Raw genomic sequence first — 6115 nt, forward strand, 5'->3', positions numbered from 1 at the left:
ACCAGGGATGTTCTCTGTTTAGTGAGTCCTCCAGATCAGAGGCAGTGGGGATGACCAGGGATGTTCTCTCTATAGTGAGTCCTCCAGATGAGAGACAGTAGGGATGACCAGGGATGTTCTCTGTTTAGTTAGTCCACCAGATCAGAGGCAGTAGGGATTACCAGGGATGTTCTCGGTTTAGTGAGTCCTCCAGATCAGAGGCAGGAGGGATGACCAGGGATGTTCTCTGTTTAGTGAGTCCTCCAGATCAGATGCAGTAGGGATGACCAGGGATGTTCTCTGTTTAGTGAGTCCTCCAGATCAGTGGCAGTAGGGATGACCAGGGATGTTCTCTGTTTAGTGAGTCCTCCAGATCAGAGGCAGTAGTGATGACCAGGGATGTTCTCTCTATAGTGAGTCCTCCAGATCAGAGACATTAGGGATGACCAGGGATGTTCTCTGTTTAGTGATTCCTCCAGATCAGAGGCAGTAGGTATGTCCAGGGATGTTCTCTGTTTAGTGAGTCCTCCATATCAGAGACAGCAGGGATGACCAGGGATGTTCTCTGTTTAGTGAGTACTTCAGATCAGATGCAGTAGGGATAACCAAAGATGTTCTCTGTTTAGTGAGTTCTCCAGATCAGAGGCAGTAGGGGTGACCAGTGATGTTCTCTGTTTAGTGAGTCCTCCATATCAGATGCAGTAGGGATGACCAGGGATGTTCTCTGTTTAGTGAGTCCTCCAGATCAGAGGCAGTAGGGACGACCAGGGATTTTCTCTGTTTATAGATTCCTCCAGATCAGAGGCAGTAGGGATGACCAGGGATGTTCTAGTACTACACTGACCAGGGATGTTCTCCAGACTCATATCAAACATCTCCAATCGAAAATCAAATCTAGAGTCGGCTTTCTATTCCGCAACAAAGCCTCCTTCACTCACGCCGCAAAACTTACCCTAGTAAAACTGACTATCCTACCGATCCTCGACTTTGGCGATGTCATCTACAAAATTGCTTCCAACACTCTACTCAGCAAACTGGATGCAGTTTATCACAGTGCCATCCGTTTTGTCACTAAAGCACCTTATACCACCCACCACTGCGACCTGTATGCTCTAGTCGGCTGGCCCTCGCTACATATTCGTCGCCAGACCCACTGGCTCCAGGTCATCTACAAGTCCATGCTAGGTAAAGCTCCGCCTTATCTCAGTTCACTGGTCACGATGGCCACCCGTAACACGCGCTCCAGCAGGTGTATCTCACTGATCATCCCTAAAGCCAACACCTCATTTGGCCGCCTTTCGTTCCAGTTCTCTGCTGCCTGTGACTGGAACGAATTGCAAAACTTTTATCTCCCTCACCAACTTCAAACATCTGCTATCTGAGCAGCTAACCGATCGCTGCAGCTGTACATAGTCTATCGGTAAATAGCCCACCCATTTTCACCTACCTCATCCCCATACTGTTTTTATTTATTTATTTTTCTGCTCTTTTGCACACCAATATCTCTACCTGTACATGACCATCTGATCATTTATCACTCCAGTGTTAATCCTCAAAATTGTAATTATTCGTCTACCTCCTCATGCCTTTTGCACACAATGTATATAGACTCTCCTTTTTTTCTACTGTGTTATTGACTTGTTAATTGTTTACTCCATGTGTAACTCTGTGTTGTCTGTTCACACTGCTATGCTTTATCTTGGCCAGGTCGCAGTTGCAAATGAGAACTTGTTCTCAACTAGCCTACCTGGTTAAATAAAGGTGAAATAAAATAAATATTTAAAAAATATCCTCAACACACTCATTTACCCAACTTGACTTAATTTCAAAGACACTCAAAGACCCATCACAACTTGACTTAATTTCAAAGACACTCAAAGACCCATCACAACTTGACTTAATTTCAAAGACACTCAAAGACCCATCACAACTTGACTTAATTTCAAAGACACTCAAAGACCCATCACAACTTGACTTAATTTCAAAGCCACTCAGAGACCCATCACAACTTGACTTAATTTCAAAGCCACTCAGAGACCCATCACAATAGTTTCCATTATGCTCCAGCTGCGGCCAGAGAGTGGAGTGTACACTGAAGACCAACGGGGGAGGAGCCGACCTTTACTCTGCAGGTCAACTAAAGAGCAGGTGACATTTGAGTCACACTTGAACTTCCCTGAACCAGTCTGGAACGAGCCTCAATGTCAGGTCTTAGACCGTGTCTCAAACAGCACACTATTTAGTGGGTACAGTTTGACCAAGGCCCATAGAGGTGGCATCCTATCCCCTATTTAGTGGGTACAGTTTGACCAAGGCCCATAGAGGTGGCACCCTATCCCCTATTTAGTGGGTACAGTTTGGCCAAGGCCCATAGAGGTGGCATCCTATCCCCTATTTAGTGGGTACAGTTTGACCAAGGCCCATAGAGGTGGCACCCTATCCCCTATTTAGTGGGTACAGTTTGGCCAAGGCCCATAGAGGTGGCACAGCCTGGTTCCTCTCTAGGTTTCTTCCTAGGTTTTGGCCTTTCTAGGGAGTTTTTCCTAGCCACCGTGCTTCTACACCTGCATTGCTTGCTGTTTGGGGTTTTAGGCTGGGTTTCTGTACAGCACTTTGAGATATCAGCTGATGTACGAAGGGCTATATAAATAAATTTGATTTGATTTGATTTTGATTTGGCACCCTATCCCCTATTTAGTGGGTACAGTTTGACCAAGGCCCATAGAGGTGGCATCCTATCCCCTATTTAGAGGGTACAGTTTGACCAAGGCCCATAGAGGTGGCACCCTATCCCCTGTTTAGTGGGTACAGTTTGACCAAGGCCCATAGAGGTGGCAGGTAGCCTATCGGTATCTGTAAATATCAGAGCTGAAAATATAATCTGTCTTTGCCCTCGAGCAAAGCACTTAACACTAATTGGCTCTGGGCACTACCATGGCTGACCCTGTAAAACAACACAATTCACCACTACTATGGCTGACCCTGTAAAACAACACAATTCACCACTACTATGGCTGACCCTGTAAAACAACACAATTCACCACTACTATGGCTGACCCTGTAAAACAACACATAGATACTGAGTCATAGATGATGATTAAATGATTAGACTCATCACATCGATGAGTCTACTCACTATCTATCTATGATGAGCCTACTCACTATCCATGATGAGTCTACTCACTATCTATGATGAGTCTATTCACTAGTATCTATGATGAGTCTACTCACTATCGATGATGAGTCTACTTACTGTCTATCTATGATGAGTCTAATCAATAGTATCTATGATGAGTCTAATCACTATCTGTGAATAGACTACTCAATATCTATGATGAGTGTACTCACTAGTATCTATGATGAGTCTACTCACAAGTATCTATGATGAGTCTACTCTAGAATCTATGATGAGTGTACTCACTAGAATCTATGGTGAGTCTACTCACTACCTTTGATAAGTCTACTCACTATCTATGATGAGTTTACTCACTATCTCTCTGTGATGAGTCTAATCAATAGTATCCATGATGAGTCTAATCACTATCTGTGAATAGACTACTCAATATCTATGATGAGTCTACTCACTAGTATCTATGATGAGTCTATTCACTCACTATCTATGATGAGTCTACTCACTATCTATGATGAGTCTACTCACTAGTATCTATGCTGAGTCTACTCACTTGTATCTATGATGAGTCTGTTCACTAGTATCTATGGTGAGTCTACTCACTATCTATGATGAGTCTACTCACTAGTGTCTATGATGAGTCTACTCACTATCTATGATGAGTCTACTCACTAGTATCTATGATGAGTCTACTCACTAGTATATATGATGAGCCTGCTCACTGGTATCTATGATGACTCTACTCACTATCTATGATCCGTCTACTCACTATCTATGATGAGTCTACTCACTATCTATCTATGATGATTCTACCCACTAGTATCTATGGTGTGTCTACTCACTAGTATCTATGATGAATCTACCCACTAGTATCTATGGTGAGTCTACTCACTAGTATCTATGATGAGCCTACTCACTATCTATGATGAGTCTACTCACTAGTATCTATGATGAGTCTACTCACTACTATGATGTGTCTACTCACTAGTATCTATGATGAGCCTACTCACTATCTATGATGAGTCTTCTCACTATCTATGATGAGTCTACTCACTATCTATGATGAGTCTACTCACTATCTATGATGAGTCTACTCTAGAATCTATGATGAGTCTATTCACTAGTATCTATGATGAGTCTACCCACTAGTATCTATGATGAGTCTACCCACTAGTATCTATGATGAGCCTACTCACTATCTATGATGAGTCTACTCACTATCTATGATGAGTCTACTCACTATCTATGATGAGCCTACTCACTATCGATGATGAGTCTTCTCACTATCTATGATGAGTCTACTCACTATCTATGATGAGTCTACTCACTATCTATGATGAGTCTACTCTAGAATCTATGATGAGTCTATTCACTAGTATCTATGATGAGTCTACCCACTAGTATCTATGATGTGTCTACTCACTACTATCTATGATTAGTCTACTCACTATCTATGATGAGTCTACTCACTATCTATGATGAGTTTACTCTTTAGTATCTATGATGAGTCTACTCACTATCTATGATTAGTCTACCCACTAGTATCTATGATGAGTCTACTCACTATCTATGATGAATCTACTCTAGAATCTATGATGAGTCTATTCACTAGTATCTATGATGAGTCTACCCACTAGTATCTATGATGAGTCTACCCACTAGTATCTATGATGAGTCTACCCACTATCTATGATGAGTCTACCCACTAGTATCTATGATGAGTCTACTCACTATCTATGATGAGTCTACCCACTAGTATCTATGATGAGTCTACTCACTATCTATGATGAATCTACTCTAGAATCTATTCACTAGTATCTATGGTGAGTCTACTCACTAGTATCTATGATGAGTCTACCCACTAGTATCTATGATGAGTCTACCCACTATCTATGATGAGTCTACCCACTAGTATCTATGATGAGTCTACTCACTATCTATGATGAGTCTACCCACTAGTATCTATGATGAGTCTACTCACTATCTATGATGAATCTACTCTAGAATCTATTCACTAGTATCTATGGTGAGTCTACTCACTAGTATCTATGATGAGTCTACTCACTAGTATCTATGATGAGTCTACTCTAGAATCTATGATTAGTCTACTCACTAGTATCTATGATGGGTCTACTCACTACTATCTAGTCTTTCTAGTCCTTCTAGCATGGACATGTCTTACTGCATCCTTCTAGTATGGACATGTCTTACTGCATCCTTCTAGCATTGACATGTCTTACTGCATCCTTCTAGTATGGACATGTCTTACTGCATCCTTCTAGTATGGACATGTCTTATTGCATCCTTCTAGTATGGACATGTCTTACTGCATCCTTCTAGTATGGACATGTCTTACTGCATCCTTCTAGTATGGACATGTCTTACTGCATCCTTCTAGTATGGACATGTCTTACTGCATCCTTCTAGTATGGACATGTCTTACTGCATCCTTCTAGTATGGACATGTCTTACTGCATCCTTCTAGCATGGACATGTCTTACTGCATCCTTCTAGTATGGACATGTCTTACTGCATCCTTCTAGCATGGACATGTCTTACTGCATCCTTCTAGCATGGACATGTCTTACTGCATCCTTCTAGTATGGACATGTCTTACTGCATCCTTCTAGTATGGACATGTCTTACTGCATCCTTCTAGCATTGAACTTCTGTCTTTGAAAGTCCAGACACACACAAAATAATAAAATGCAAATGAATTACTTAAAAATAATACAGTGTGATTTTCTGGATTTTTGTTTTAGATTCCGTCTCTCACAGTTGAAGTGTATCTATGAAAAAAAATTACAGACTTCTACATGCTTTGTAAGTAAGAAAACCTGCAAAATCAGCAGTGTATCAAATACTTGTTCTCCCCACGGTACATATCCGTCTGTCTGTGACCAAAGGTTTGCTTCCACTCTATACCCTTCTCTACTCTCCCCCTGTACTGCCATCACAAATATAACCTCGGCGTTCAGCCATGCTGCTGGAATGAGGTTGACCTTC

The sequence above is a fragment of the Oncorhynchus clarkii genome, chromosome 6 (assembly GCF_045791955.1).
Source record: "Oncorhynchus clarkii lewisi isolate Uvic-CL-2024 chromosome 6, UVic_Ocla_1.0, whole genome shotgun sequence".
Lineage (NCBI taxonomy): Eukaryota > Metazoa > Chordata > Actinopteri > Salmoniformes > Salmonidae > Oncorhynchus > Oncorhynchus clarkii.